Source organism: Dendrobates tinctorius, unplaced genomic scaffold (genome assembly GCF_039654945.1).
Source record: "Dendrobates tinctorius isolate UK_male_01 unplaced genomic scaffold, ASM3965494v1 ptg000177l, whole genome shotgun sequence".
In the NCBI taxonomy this organism is placed as follows: domain Eukaryota; kingdom Metazoa; phylum Chordata; class Amphibia; order Anura; family Dendrobatidae; genus Dendrobates; species Dendrobates tinctorius.
Genome location: NW_027361844.1, coordinates 18,374,655 through 18,390,917, shown reverse-complemented (window position 1 = coordinate 18,390,917; position 16,263 = coordinate 18,374,655).

Here is a 16,263-nt window from a genome sequence, read left to right as displayed (position 1 = left end):
CCCTGTCTCCTCCCCTCCTGTGACCTCATCACAGGTCCTGTGCGCACAGCACTGAGAGCAGCCATGTATGTGGAGTGCGGCTCTGCGGGTGGAGGTCGGTGCTGGAGGCTCCATTATTCTCTATGTGGAGTGCGGCTCTGCGGGTGGAGGTCGGTGCTGGAGGCTCCATTATTCTCTATGTGGAGTGCGGCTCTGCAGGTGGAGGTCGGTGCTGGAGGCCCCATTATTCTCTATGTGGAGTGCGGCTCTGTGGGTGGAGGTCAGTGCTGGAGGCTCCATTATTCTCTATGTGGAGTGCGGGTCTGCAGGTGGAGGTCGGTACTGGAGGCCCCATTATTCTCTATGTGGAGTGCGGCTCTGCGGGTGGAGGTCGGTGCTGGAGGCTCCATTATTCTCTATGTGGAGTGCGGCTCTGCGGGTGGAGGTCGGTGCTGGAGGCCCCATTATTCTCTATGTGGAGTGCGGCTCTGCGGGTGGAGGTCGGTGCTGGAGGCCCCATTATTCTCTATGTGGAGTGCGGCTCTGCGCGTGGAGGTCGGTGCTGGAGGCTCCATTATTCTCTATGTGGAGTGCGGCTCTGCGGGTGGAGGTCGGTGCTGGAGGCTCCATTATTCTCTATGTGGAGTGCGGCTCTGCGGGTGGAGGTCGGTGCTGGAGGCCCCATTATTCTCTATGTGGAGTGCGGCTCTGCGGGTGGAGGTCGGTGCTGGAGGCTCCATTATTCTCTACGTGGAGTGCGGGTGGAGGTCGGTGCTGGAGGCCCCATTATTCTCTATGTGGAGTGCGGCTCTGCGGGTTGAGGTCGGTGCTGGAGGCTCCATTATTCTCTATGTGGAGTGCGGCTCTGCGGGTGGAGGTCGGTGCTGGAGGCCCCATTATTCTCTATGTGGAGTGCGGCTCTGCGGGTGGAGGTCGGTGCTGGAGGCTCCATTATTCTCTATGTGGAGTGCGGGTGGAGGTCGGTGCTGGAGGCCCCATTATTCTCTATGTGGAGTGCGGCTCTGCGGGTGGAGGTCGGTGCTGGAGGCTCCATTATTCTCTATGTGGAGTGCGGGTCTGCGGGTGGAGGTCGGTGCTGGAGGCCCCATTATTCTCTATGTGGAGTGCGGCTCTGCGGGTGGAGGTCGGTGCTGGAGGCCCCATTATTCTCTATGTGGAGTGCGGCTCTGCGGGTGGAGGTCGGTGCTGGAGGCCCCATTATTCTCTATGTGGAGTGCGGCTCTGCGCGTGGAGGTCGGTGCTGGAGGCTCCATTATTCTCTATGTGGAGTGCGGCTCTGCGGGTGGAGGTCGGTGCTGGAGGCTCCATTATTCTCTATGTGGAGTGCGGCTCTGCGGGTGGAGGTCGGTGCTGGAGGCCCCATTATTCTCTATGTGGAGTGCGGCTCTGCGGGTGGAGGTCGGTGCTGGAGGCTCCATTATTCTCTATGTGGAGTGCGGGTGGAGGTCGGTGCTGGAGGCCCCATTATTCTCTATGTGGAGTGCGGCTCTGCGGGTTGAGGTCGGTGCTGGAGGCTCCATTATTCTCTATGTGGAGTGCGGCTCTGCGGGTGGAGGTCGGTGCTGGAGGCCCCATTATTCTCTATGTGGAGTGCGGCTCTGCGGGTGGAGGTCGGTGCTGGAGGCTCCATTATTCTCTATGTGGAGTGCGGCTCTGCGGATGGAGGTCGGTGCTGGAGGCTCCATTATTCTCTATGTGGAGTGCGGCTCTGCGGGTGGAGGTCGGTGCTGGAGGCCCCATTATTCTCTATGTGGAGTGCGGCTCTGCGGGTGGAGGTCGGTGCTGGAGGCTCCATTATTCTCTATGTGGCGTGCGGCTCTGCGGGTGGAGGTCGGTGCTGGAGGCTCCATTATTCTCTATGTGGCGTGCGGCTCTGCGGGTGGAGGTCGGTGCTGGAGGCTCCATTATTCTCTATGTGGAGTGCGGCTCTGCGGGTGGAGGTCGATGCTGGAGGCCCCATTATTCTCTATGTAGAGTGTGGCTCTACGATTCGTGACCCCCGTCACGTGACGAGGGGGGCCCACAGAGTCTGAACTGCCCCGGGCCCTGGCTACCCTTAATCCACCCCTGCTTCACAGTGTACTGAAGTCTGTAAAGGGACAATAGACAGTAGGACCTGTTAAAAAATATGCCTTGTCAGAGTGTACTCAAAGGGCCTTAAGGCCCCGTCTCACTAAGCGACTTACCAGCGATCCCGACACCGATATCAAGGTGTCAGGATCGCTAGTAAGTCGCTATGTGATCGCTGGTGAGCTGTCACACAGACAGCTTCACCAGCGATCAGCACAGCGATGCCGAGCACCCGGCATCGCTGGCCATCCTGTAAAAAATAGAATCAAAATAAAAAATATAGTTATTCTCACCTTCCGAAGTCCCGCGCAGTCTTCCGGCCTCTCTCCACGCTCCGGTCCCAGTGATCCTTTGCATGAATGACCGCGAGATGTCACGGTCTCGCGGGATAACAAAGTCTCGCGGTCATTCGTGCAAAGGATCACTGGGACCGGAGCATGGAGAGAGGCGGGATGGCTGAACGGGACATCGGAAGGTGAGAATAACTATATTTTTTATTTTTTTTATTATTTTTTACACCTGATCGCTGGTCTCCCGCTGTCACACACAGCGATGTGTGCTGGCCAGCGGGAGACCAGCGACCAAAGAAATGTCCAGAGATTTCTTGCAGCGATCAGCGATACCGGCAGGGGGGCCGCTCGCTGATCGCTGTCACACACAGCAATCTCGCTGGTGAGATCGCTGTTACGTCACAAAAGTTGTGACTCAGCAGCGATCTCGCTACCGAGATTGCTTAGTGAGACGGGGCCTATAGAGACAAAGCTGTAAGAGTATGCTATCTTGGATGATCAAAGTAATTGATCCTTGGCTAGATCAACATTCTTTGACCTATTCAACATCAAAGGGCCAAACACCCCCCTACTCATTAAAGACGTGTGCAGGCACTGTGACAAAAGCTACTGACTACCAAATCGAGTCCTTAGACGGACAATTCTGCGTACCACTACCTACAATCATCGAGGGTAACCAGATCCCAGACAACAGATGTGAAATACCTACGCCAGATGTGGCAATCGATCACACTCACTTAAAACGCATAGCACACCTTATACTGGAACTTGACCATCAGGCCCAGATAATCCTGCTGTTGGGGAGAGAGATCCTACAGGTTCATAAAGTGAGAAGTCATATCAATGGACTCCATAACGCTCCCTATGCCCAAAAGCTAGACCTAGGATGGGTCATAATAGGAACATATGCTTGGGCTGCATGCACGCCCCATCTTCTGTGATAAGCGTGATGACAAATACATTGAAGAAAGGACACCCATCTCTGTTTCAACCTTGTAACAACGAATTCAGCGTCAGAGAGCTACCACACAGCATCCAACTGCCCAATCATTTATAGACTTTACTCACAACAGCAGTACAGTGTCAAGAGGCTATGAAGATCAGTTAGGGAGCACAGTCTTCCAGAGAACTAAGCAAGACAATCAAGTGGCAATGTCGGTAGAGAACAAGTTGTTCTTAGAGGTAATGGACAAGGGACTTGTTAAAGATGAGACCAATGTCATAGACACCGCACTGCACTTGCTCATAGAGCCAGTGCGTGTGTCCTGAGAACAGAAGCAGTGCTAAAAGATACCTGTGGAGTGTGCAGCAGAGGTGACCATGCGTGCTTCAGGCTAATAGTGTCAGGGTCCAGTCAGCGCTGGAAGGTAAAGAGGCAAAGGACCTGCGGACACTGAAACTGAATAATGTGCACGGGACCTATGGTCATGTGACTGCAAGGGGGCGGGGCTTAGCGTCCTGTATTCAGATAGGACAGGACACCATACAACAACTCAGAGTCAGGCAAAACGGAGGTCACACACAGTACGGGCAAACGAGGTACAGAAGGGACAAACAGACGGGTAGTCAGACAGAGCCAAAGGTCATACACAAGAGGGCGACGTGGTACCAAGGGGACGAGCAGAGAGAAGTCGGGTCACAAGCAGAGAGTCATACACGAGAGGTAGCGCAGTACAAGAGGGTCAGGCAGAACTCGTAACAGGGACAGAACCAGATCACAACCGAACAAGCAAGCAAGATATCAGGCACAAGGCACACGTATACAAGAGGTCACTTAACTCAGCCGAGGGCAGGAGTATAACTGACACCGGACCCAGGTCCAGTGAGCACTAAATAGCCTCCTGCTGCCAGAGAGAGGCAGCACAATTAACCCAAAGTCTAACCAGGACGGGTCAAAGCGAAATCCCGTCCTGGATCATGACAACCAACAGCTGGGTTGCACCTCTTCCCTTCAGAACCAATAGACCACGTTAACCGAACAACAGAAATCAGGCAGTAAAACGTTTCTCCTCTCTCAAACATAATCTGCAAAAGAAACTAGAGATGAAAGATCACTTTTTCTCCTTCATATCAAATATTTTAAAAAATTGTCATGCAGAGCTAGCTCCCACTCTCAAAGATTCTGAAGAATGCTGGTTTCTACCCATGTTTGGAGTATACCACCCTAAGAAACCAGGCCAGATTAGAGTCGTGTTTGACTCCAGTGCTAAGTTTGATGATATCTCCCTGAATGATGTTCTACTGACAGGACCAGATCCCAATAACAAACTGCTGGGAGTACTTATGCGCTTCCATAAGGAATCCATTGCCTTCATCACTGACATCCAGCAAATGTTCCATTGTTTCCTTGTGAGAGAGAGAGACAGGAACTTCCTAAGATTCTTCTGGTACATAGACAATGATCCTACTAAAGAAGTCACGGAGTATTGCATGAGAGTGCACATCTTTGGCAACAGTCCTTCACCTGCAGTTGCTATTTATGGACTCAAAAGGTCGGCTCGAGAAGGAGAAACACAATATGGATCAGATGTCAGACAAATCATAGAAAAAGACTTTTATGTTGATGACTGTTTGAAAGCCATGCCTTCAAATGAGACTGCCATCAGTCTTCTCAGGAGAACCCAAGAGATGCTTGCTTGTTCGAACCTCAGGCTTCACAAAATAGCCTCAAACAGCCGAGAACTCATGGAAGCGTTCCCTTCACAAGACTTATGTGACTGTCTCAGAGTCCTGGACTTGGGGTCAGACCCGGCACCAATGCAATGCAGCCTCGGGCTTCTCTGGAATCTACAGTCGGGCACTTTCACCTTTCAGGTCAGCCAAGAAAAAAAGCCTTTCACACGTAGAGGTGTCCTGTCTACCATCAACAGTCTGTACATTCCCTTGGGTTTCACAGCTCCTGTTACTATACAAGGCTAAGCCTTACTAAGAGGCTTAACTAAGGAAACATCTGACTAGGATGCTGTCATGATCCGCTTAGTTCATGGGATTAGGTAGTTCAGAGGTTAATCTGGACGGCCTCACTCTGAGATTCTGGGAGGCTTTTTATAGCCTCATTGTGGACTCATTCCTCATCGCTTATACTCTGATCCTTGGCCGAGTGTTTGTGACCCTGGTGTGCTTTGTGACTGTGATACTTTATGCTTGTTTGGTTTTGACCCGGTTCTGTCCCTGTTACGAGTTCTGCCTGTTCTTTTTGTACTGCTCTGCTATTCCCGTGTATGACTCTTTTGCCTTGGACCTGACTACTCTCTGACTGCCTCCCTTGTACCGCGTTGCTATCTCTGTGTATGATTCATTGCTTACGTTCTGACTATTCTCTGCTTGCCCCTCTGGTACCACGCTGCCCTCTCTGTGTATGACCCCCCCCCGCCGCTTGTCTGACCTGAGTTCCCCTAATCTTCACTCCAGGATTCCTGTAATATAATCCTATAGTCATCTACTGCAGCAGGACACTAAGCCACACCCCCTGTGGTCACACGATCGTAGGTCCTGGTACTCTATACTACCTTTAGTGTCGTAGGTCCCGTGCTCAGAACTTTCCTTGCAGTTTCGGACCCTGGGCCCTCCCGTAGTCTGGGTAAGTGACCCTGCTCAGCCGCGGCAGTCCGCCGGCGCTGACAGGATCCTGATAGATGCACCTCTGCCACCTGATAAGAGAATCCAGTGGGAAGTATGGAAGAACTCTTTAGCAGCCCTCTCCAACCTGAACATGCCAAGACCATACACCCCTGTGCCATCTACAGAAATACAAAGCCAAAGACTGTATGTATTTGCAGATGCTTCTGTCAAAGCAATTGCAGCTGTTGCCTATCTCAAAACTGTGGACTCCAAATGTCAGAGCCACATTGGGTTCATTATGGGGAAGGCAAAACTTGCTCCACAGCCAGAGCACACTATACCCAAGTTAGTGCTTTGTGCTGCAGTCTTAGCTGTTGATTTAGCAGAGTTCATCGCGTCCGAGATGGATATCGACCTGACACAGAACAAGTTCTACTCAGACAGCAAAGTAGTCCTTGGATACATCCACAATGAAACTAGACAATTCTACGTTTATGTCAATAACAGATTGCTACGAATTAGGAGATCAGTTGAACCAAAACAGTGGCATTACATTCCCACAGACCAAAATCCTGCAGATCACGCAACTAGAGCAGTTGAAGCAAGTCGACTAGGAAGCACAACATGGCTCTCAGGACCAAAACAATTGTACGCTGAGGAACGTTGTCCAGACACCTTTGAACTAGTAGGAGAGGACTCAGATGCTGAAATCCGCCCTCAGGTGTCTACACTTCATACAATAACCTCTGCCATGCAGCTTGGATCTCACAGATTCAACAAATTTTCAAGTTGGAAGTCGCTTATTCGAGCCATTACCTGCCTGACTCATATAGCTCGCTCATTAAGGACCACCAGAGCTTGTGACACTGAAAAATGTAAAGGGTGGCATCTTTGTAAAAATACCTACCTATGTTACCTCCGACTTAGAATCTTCCAGAAACCACATCATCTTCACTGTTCAAAGAGAAACCTACTTTGTAGAAATCCAATGTCTTATTAAGGGTGGTTTCACATTAGTGTTTTTGTGCGTAGCGTTTCATGCGCACCTAAAAATGCGTGAAAAACCCATGACAACGCACCCTTTTTCAGACGCATGCGCTTATAAGTGCAGCGTTTACACACGTTCGTATGCGCTTTTTTCATGCATTTGTGTTTTTATGCGCATGCGATCGAAGAAAAAAAAAGTACAGATGAAATTTAATGATAAACACCACCAATGGGACACAAGTGGGTGTGTCTCATGGGATTACTGTATCTATACCATAAAAGGAGAGATACAGGGCGCATCCACTGTGTGAAATCCGTATAAACAATTAAAATTGTGGAACAGTAAGGAAGGTGCTCACCTATTGGGGTTGTGAGGAAGTCACAACACCCATGAACGCTTAAGAAGCAGCAGCAAGTCTGCACAGGGTCCTAGGACAGAATTGCAGAAATGACGTGGAAGTGCAATAAGGACTGCGCTTGCTTCTGGTAGAGTAAAGGGTTCTTTATTCAGCCAACGCGTTTCCTGAGCCTGCTGGCTCACTTCATCAGGGCCCCAGAAGCAAGCGCAGTCCTTATTGCACTTCTACATCATTTCTGTATCTATACCATTGCAGAGATGAAATCCTCCCATTTTGCTCCTGTATCCTGCGTCAAGATGGATCTTCAAATGGACAGTTTGTACCGCAATCTTGATTTGGATCTCGGCTTGTTTTTTGCTTTTGTTGTAGCTTGTGACAAAGAACGGAAGAGAGAAAGACGGAGAAGCCGGCGTCGGCGATTTTAGTGACACCCTATTGTGGAAGTCCGGGAGAGCTTTGGAGCTTACCACTCTTTATTGACTGAGCTAAATAACAATCCGGACAAATATTACGACTATACGAGGATGTGTCAAGACAGTTTCCGTTATTTGCTTCGACGCGTTGAAGGAGCCATCACCAGGCAGGATACCCAGCTCCGGAGAGCGATTCCTGCTGAGGAACGTCTGTTGGTGACACTACGGTACTTAATATTTCAAACTAAATGCCTCTCATATTATTATTTTTCGACAATGTACTTATTATTTATTTTTTTTTTAATTATTTCTCTTTTTATTAGATCCCTGGCTACTGGAGAGACATTAACATCGCTCCATTTTCAGTACCGGATTGGAAATTCAACACTTTCTAGGATTGTTGCAGACACCTGCCGGGATTTGTGGGACGTTCTTCGTGGGGAATTTTTACCAATACCCACCACGGGAATATGGAAGGACAAAGCTACAAAATTCCAGGAAGTTTGTGATTTTCCCAACTGTATTGGAGCAGTGGATGGCAAACATATCCGGATTACCAAAACGGCAAGAACTGGATCTGAGTATTTCAATTTTAAAAAATATTTTTCAACAGTGCTCATGGTCATTGTCAGTGCGGACTGCCGCTTTGGAGCCGTGGACATCGGATCATTTGGACGTGCTAATGATTCGAGAACAATGCATTTAAAGACTCGGACATGGGCCAACGATTATATCTGAATAATTTCAATTTCCCACAGCCACAACCTCTTCCCAACACTGAAGGACCTGCAATGCCATTTGTTGTGGTTGGGGATGAGGCCTTTCAGATGTGTGCCAACCTCCTTAAACCATAATACAGTCGGGACTTGGACCATACTAAATGGATTTTTAACTACAGACTGTCCAGGGCACGAAGAACTGTGGAGTGCGCCTTTGGTATTCTGGTCTCAAAATAGTGCATTTTGCAAACATCAATTAATCTAAAAATTGAAACAGTGGATGAAGTGGTCAAGGCGTGTGCGGTTCTCCACAACTACATAATGGCTAAAGAGCGACCCAGCGTTCAACTTGATGAACCTATTTCTAACCCATTTCCAGATTACCAGCAACACCCTCTTAGGACAACAGTGGAAATAGGACAAATGAGGGATAGATTTGCGGCCTATTTTGTTTCCGACGTTGGCCGTTTGTCATGGCAAGATCAAATGGTTTAGTGTTTGTGTGCTTATTTGTTAATTACTTTCCTGTGCTGTTTATAAAGCACCTAGTACCTTTATTTTTTGTAATGTTGCAACCAATAAGTACACCTTTATTTTGTTTTTACAAAATGTCCATTTTATGTTTCATCATCATAGGTGATCATCAGTTCACAAATGCTGTAAACTATCCTGAGGCCAATAGTGCCAACAACTGGCAAGGTGACCTGACCCCCTCCTCTTTTTGCTGTTTTGGACACCTCATAACTCAATGAAAGACACCTAAAGCTGCAGAGCAAACAAAGAAAAGTAGGAGTACATTGTACATTGGAACTGACAATGTGTCCCAATTTGTGTGTTGCCAGCGACGGTAGAGTCATAGACCAGTCATTGGTTGGGGAAAAAAAAAACTACATTTATTTTCCACAATTATGTAGGTGGTTGATAAAATGGTGAATAATTATGGGCAAAGGGGGATTGGTATGTTGGAGATTCATTTGAGTTGGGCGAAGGGTAGGTGCCAAGTAAGCTTGATGGAAGATCAGGGATACTGGAGGTTGACACATTGACAGGTGAAACATGGGAAAAAAAGACAAAGGGGTAGGTGATGCTGGAGGAGGTGATGGTGGAGGAGGTGTTGGTGGAGACACATGGACAGTTCTTTTTCTTTTTTTTAACCGGTGGCTCCGCTGTCTTTGGGTGCTTGTACACAGCCTGGTGGTGGGTGTGGTCAATGGACCAGGCATCTGCTCTGTGTGGTGGGCCAGCCTGGTGGTGGTGGAGCTCCTTGCATGAGCAGGACCCGGTGTCTGCTCTGTGTGGTGGGCTGGCCTGGTGGTGGTGGAGCTCCTTGCATGAGCAGGACCCGGCATCTGCTCTGTGTGGTGAGCTGGCCTGGTGGTGGTGGAGCTCCTTGCATGAGCATGACTCGGCGAAGCGGTGTAGTGGCGGTCCCCAGCACCCGGCATGGTGTAGTGGTGTTGGGCAGCTGTGGTCATGGTGGTAGCCGCACAATGATATGCAGCAGAACTTGGTATGGTTAGACTTATCAGACTTGTCAGCTGTGGTGCTGGTGGAAAGGCAGCCGCTGGTGGTGGCTGCATGAACCGAGTCTGCTGCATAGCATTGACATATGCAGCATTGCAGGACTGCATCACAGCAAGCTGGAGTTTTGGCGTTAGGTTTTCCGACATGCCCTTCTCTATGGCACTAAAGAAATGTCTTGCCGGTCTCTGGAGCTCGACTTCCAGTTGGTCACGTCGTCGGGTGACATTGGAAAAAACAGTTTCCACTCTGTCACCCAGGGACTTGAAGTAATTCTGGAAGACCGTACCCAAATGTAAAAACTCAGGCATGAGTGGCCTGTCCGAGCCCCGCTACCGCTGGCGGGAAGAGCCAAAAAAAGGAAGGGCAGAGGACTCGGACAGGGGAAGACCAGATGGACCAACTGCCGGTTCTCCAGAATGTGCTGCAGGCCTACTTACCGCTTCGCTGTGTGATGGCTGGGACGGGTCCGATGGCGTTGTATGAAGGACAGCTCCTGATGCCAGTCCAGGTTCTATGGTGCTGCTATGGGTTCTGTGAAAAGAAAAGGAAAACAGTATACTTAAATTTAAATTTTACATTTGCCAACTCCTGTGGAATCTAAAAATTCAGATAAGGTAAACACAACACAATGGAATACAACAACAAAATACTTACGATCGACGTGAAAGGACCGGTTTCAGGAAGCTGAACAGACGATGATACTTATACTTGGTCCTTGCAGCAGCAGCATTGCTTCGAACCTAGCCCTCCTGCCTCAGGTCCCTATTGTGAAACCACCCTAACAAAGCTCCAATACCAGCGAGCAGGGTATTGAGAATTAGTAACATAGTAACACAGTTATTAAGGTTGAAGGAAGACTTTAAGTCCATCTAGTTCAACCCATATCCTATCCTAACCTGCCCTAATATGTTGATCCAGAGGAAGGAAAAAAAACCCATGTGTCAAATAGTAAGCTTCACATTGGGGAAAAAATTCCTTCCCGAGTCCACATATGGCAATCAGACTAGCTTCCTGGATCAGCGCAATATCAAGGAAACTAGAGTATATAACCTGTAATCTTATACTTTTCAAGAAAGGCACCCAGGCCCCTCTTAAATTTTAGTAGGGAATCACTCATTACAACATCATATGGCAGAGAGTTCCATAGTCTCACTGCTCTTACAGTAAAGATTCTGCGTCTGTGATTATGCTTCTTTCCTCCAGACGTAGAGGATGCCCCCGTCACAGGTCTAAGAGTAAAAAGATCATTAGAAAGGTCTTGGTACTGTCCCCGCATATATTTATACATTGTAATAAGATCACCCCTAAGCCTTCGATTTTCCAAACTAAATAACCCCAAGTGTAATAACCTGTCTTGGTATTGCAGACTCCACAGTTTCCTAATAAACTTGGTCGATCTTCTCTGAACCCGCTCCAGTTCAGCTATGTCTTTCTTATACACCGGACACCAGAACTGTACACAGTATTCTAAGTGTGGTTGCACTAGTGACTTATATAGAGGTAAAATTATGTTCTCCTCATGAGCATCTATGCCTCATTTAATTAAAATAAAGGCATTATTTTATTTGCCTTTGCAGCAGCTGCCTGACACTGGCCACTAAATGTGAGTTTGTCGTCCACCCATACACCCAGGTCTTTTTCAGTGACAGTGTTTTCCGGTGTTTTACAATTAAGCACATAATTATACATCTTGTTTGTTCTACTCAAGTGCATGACCTTACATTTATCCCCATTAAAGCTCATTTGCCATTTATCAGCCCAAGCCTCTAGTTTACATAAATCCTCCTGTAATATAAAATTGTCCTCCTCTGTATTGATTACCCTGCAGAGTTTAGTGTCATCTGCAAATATTGAACTTCTACTCTGCATGCCCCCTACAAGGTCATTAATAAATATGTTAAATAGAAGCGGGCCCAATACTGACCCCTGTGGTACCCCACTGCTAACCGTGACCCAGTTGAGTGTGCTCCATTAATAACCACCCTTTGTTTCCTATCCCTGAGCCAGCTCTTTACCCACTTACACATTTTCCCCTGTCCCCATTGTTCTCATTTTATGTATCAACCTTTTGTGTGGCACCGTATCAAAAGCTTTTGAAAAGTCCATGTACACCACGTCCACTGCATTTCCTTGGTCCAGTCCGGAACTTACCTCTTCGTAAAAGCATATCAAATTAGTCTGACAGGAACGGTCCCTCATAAACCCATGTTGATATTGGGTCATGAGGTTATTCTTCTTCAGATACTCCAGTGTTGTGAGTTCATTTTCTGGTCTACCAGTTGTGAGTTCTCCTTCCAGGCTCCCTCTGGTGGTAACAGGAGGTAGTGAGGCTGATTTAATCACTAGAGATCTGCCACCTGATAATGAAGATGACGATTGGACCTCAGGAATTTCAGACTGGATTTAAGTCAGCCGACGCCCTATTCTGGTGCTGGTGATTCCTTCTGGCTTTTCAGCTCTTGGTGTTCAGCTCTGTTCCAGTCATTTCAAGCTAAGTTTTTCTGCTAATGTTCACACTTGATTTTGTTGGTCTATTCAGTTTTTTGTGTGGTCAGCCAGCCCCGGCTGGGGCTGTGCTGAATTTCCACTCTTATTTATCTGTATTTGCCAATTTGCTTTTTGTCCCCTATTCAATTGGCCTCTTTTTGCTCTGTCTCAGAATATTTCAGAGTGCTGATATAGTGGGAGAAGTCTAGTGACTTCAGGGTTAATTTTGTTATCAGAAGTGTTGGACATTATTTTTGTAGGGTATTTGGCAGATTTCAGACAGTGTCTTTCCTTTCCTCTCCTTTCTAGTTAGTTTGGGCCCCATCGTTTGCTCAGCCTACTTTCCTGCTTGTGTTTGTATTTTCATCTTGTTTCACCGTCAGGACATGTGTGGGGGCTGTCTTTCCTTTGGGGTCTGCTCAGGGGCAGTTAGTTTTCCCCTTTCTTGCTTTAGGCTTATTTAGTCCTCCGGCGGTGACGAGGCGTCTAGGATCATCGTAGGAACGTCCACGGCTGCTGCTGGTTGCGTGGTTAGGATCATGGATCTGCAATCTGCATAGCTACCAACCTCTCTGGTTTTTCTGGGACTTAGCTTGTTTTGTGTTTTCCTCCTCGGTGACCCATTCATAACAGAATCACCAGCCATACCGCAGATTCTAGGGTACTCAGAAGCAGGAAAAGGTTGTTAAAAAAAAAGTGTCAGAATTTTTTTTTTTTACGTATTTTTCCTCTTTTTCTCTGGGGCCGTAGGAGGATTTTTTTCCCCTAATGGATATTAAGCAATTGTCTGATCGTGTGGAGCAACTTGTTGCTGAAGTGCAGGGAATTTCCACCTACCTCATTCAGTAACATGGTGCTGAACCTAAGATCCCTACTCCTGATTTTAAGAATAATTGTAAATTATTTCTTGCCTTGAAGCCTAACTCATCGGGGAGCTCTGCGCAGCGGGTTAAAATTGTCATCTCCTTGCTGCGCGGCGATCCCCAGGATTGGGCTTTTTTCTCTGACACCTGAAAATCCTATTCTGACTAATGTGGATGCATTTTTTCAAGCCTTGGGGTTGTTGTATGATGAACCTAATGCTGTTGATCAAGCTGAGAGAACACTGTTGGCATTAAACCAGGGTCAGGATTCTGCAGAGTTATACTGTCAAAAATTCCGAAAGTGGGCTGTCCTTACTACATGGAATGATAGTGCATTGGCAGCTCTCTTTCGGAAGGGTTTATCAGAGACCGTAAAAAATGTTATGGTGGGATTTCCTGTTCCCTCTAGTCTGGATGATTCTACGTCATTAGCCAATCAAGTTGATCGGCGCTTACGTGAACGTAAGACTATACGGGAGGTGCTGCCACCTTTTGAACAAACGTCTGAACCTATGCAATGTGATGGGGTTTTGTCTAGGGCACAACGTCAGGAGTTTAGAAGGCGTAATAAGCTGTGTTTTTTCTGTGGAGACGCCTCTCATACTATTTCTGTCTGCCCTAAACGAGAGAAACGTTTTGCACACACATTTGCTGTGGGCAGTGTACAGCCTAAGTTCCTTTTGGCAATTACTCTGATCTACTCCTTATCCACGTTTTCCACTAAGGCTTTTGTGGATTCAGGAGCAGCATTGAATCTGATGGATTTGGACTTTGCTAAACATAGTGGTTTTTCCATGACGCCTCTGCGGACGCCTATTCCTTTGAGGGGTATTGATGCTACTCCTTTGGCGGAGAATAAACCCCAGTTTTGGACCCAGGTGATAATGCGAGTTACCCCAGACCACCAAGAAAATTGTAAATTTTTGGTGCTGCATAATTTGCATGATACTATTATTCTGGGTTTTCCCTCGTTGCAAACTCATAATCCAGTTTTGGATTGGAAATTTTGGTCTGTGGTGAGTTGGGGTTGTCGGTGTGTTCTTAGGGATGCTCCTGTTTTCTCCACCTCTCCTCAGTCTCATGATATTCCTGATTATCTGGCTGATTTTTCTGATGTATTTAGTGACAGTAAGTCTGCATCTTTGCCTCCTCATAGGAGTTATGACTGTGCAATTGAGTTGATGCTTGGGTGTAAATTTCCCAAGGGTCGGCTTTTCAACTTATCAGTACCCGAACATGATGCTATGCGATCCTATATTAAGGAGTCGTTGGAGAAGGGTCATATTAGACCATCCCTGTCACCTTTAGGTGCTGTTTTTTTTTTGTGGCCAAGAAAGATGGTTCATTAAGACCGTGTATTGATTATCGTTCCCTTAACAAGATGACGGTTAAATATCAGTACCCGTTACCTCTGATGTCTGATTTATTCTCCAGAGTTAAGAGTGCCTGCTGGTTTACTAAGCTTGACCTCAGGGGGGCGTATAATCTTGTTCGCTTCAAGCATGAGGATGAATGGAAGACGGCGTTTAATACTCCGGAGGGACATTTTGAGTACCTGGTGATGCCTTTTGGGCTCACTAATGCCCCTTCTGTCTTCCAGTCCTTTATGAATGATATTTTCCGTGATTTTGTGGATAAGTTTTTGATCATCTATCTGGATGATATTTTGATCTTTTCTAGTGATTGAGATTCTCATGTGGAACACGTCCTGACTGTGTTCCGGATTTTGAGGGAGAATTCCCTGTTTGTTAAGGGATCGAAATGCCTCTTTGGTGTACAGAGGATTTCATTTTTGGGATTTACCTTGTCTCCGTCAACTATTGAAATGGACCCGGCCAAGGTACAGGGCATCTATGATTGGGTTAAGCCTACTTCTTTGAAGGCCCTCTAGAAGTTTTTGGGTTTTGCTAATTTCTATCGTAAATTTATAGGTAATTTTTCTGGTATTGTAAAACCACTGACTGATCTGACCAAGAAGGGTGCTGATGTGCTGAATTGGTCTCCTGAGGCTGTCTCAGCATTTCAGGAGCTTAAGCGGAGATTTACTTCAGCTACAGTGTTACGGCAACCTGATGTCTCACTTCCATTTCAGGTGAAGGTAGATGCTTCTGAGATTAGTGCAGGAGCTGTTGTGTCCCAAAAGGACCCTGTGACCTCTAAGAGGAATCCCTGTGCCTTCTTTTCTCAAAAGTTCTCCCCATCTGAACGCAACTATGACGTGGGGAATCGGGAATTGTGGGCCATGAAATGGGCATTTGACAAGTGGAGACATTGGTTGGAAGGTGCTAGACATCAAGTTGTGGTCCTCACCGATCACAAAATTTGATTTATCTGGAGTCGGCCAAACGCCTGAATCCTAGACAGGCTAGATGGGCCTTGTTTTTCACGCATTTTAATTTTGTGGACTCTTTTCTTCCGGGCACTAAGAATGTTAAGGCAGACACCCTTTCTAGGAGTTTCTTTGCTGATTCTCTTAATGTGACCGAGCCTACTACCATCCTAGGTGAGGGGGTAGTTCTTTCTGCCATTTTGCCCGATTTGAGACGCGCCCTGGAGGAATTTCAGGAGGATAAACCTGAGCATTGACCTATGGGAAAATTGTATGTTCCTGACCAGTGGAGAAAGAGAGTGATGTCTGAAATTAATTGCTCCGCATTGGCTTGTCATCCAGGAATTTTTGGTACCAGAGATTTGGTGAGTCGGTCTTTTTGGTGGCCTGCCTTATCTTGTGATGTCAGGAATTTTGTACAGTCCTGTGGGACTTGTTCTCGGTCTAAACCCTGTTCTCGTTCTAGTGGGTTGCTGATGCCCCTGCCGGTGCCCAAGAGGCCATGGACCCATATCTCAATGGATTTTATTTCTGATCTTCCTGTCTCTCTGAGAATGACTGTTATCTGGGTGATTTGTGATAGATTTTCGAAGATGGTCCATCTTATACCACTCCCAAAGTTGCCATCATCCGCTGAGTTGGTGCCCTTGTTTTTACAACA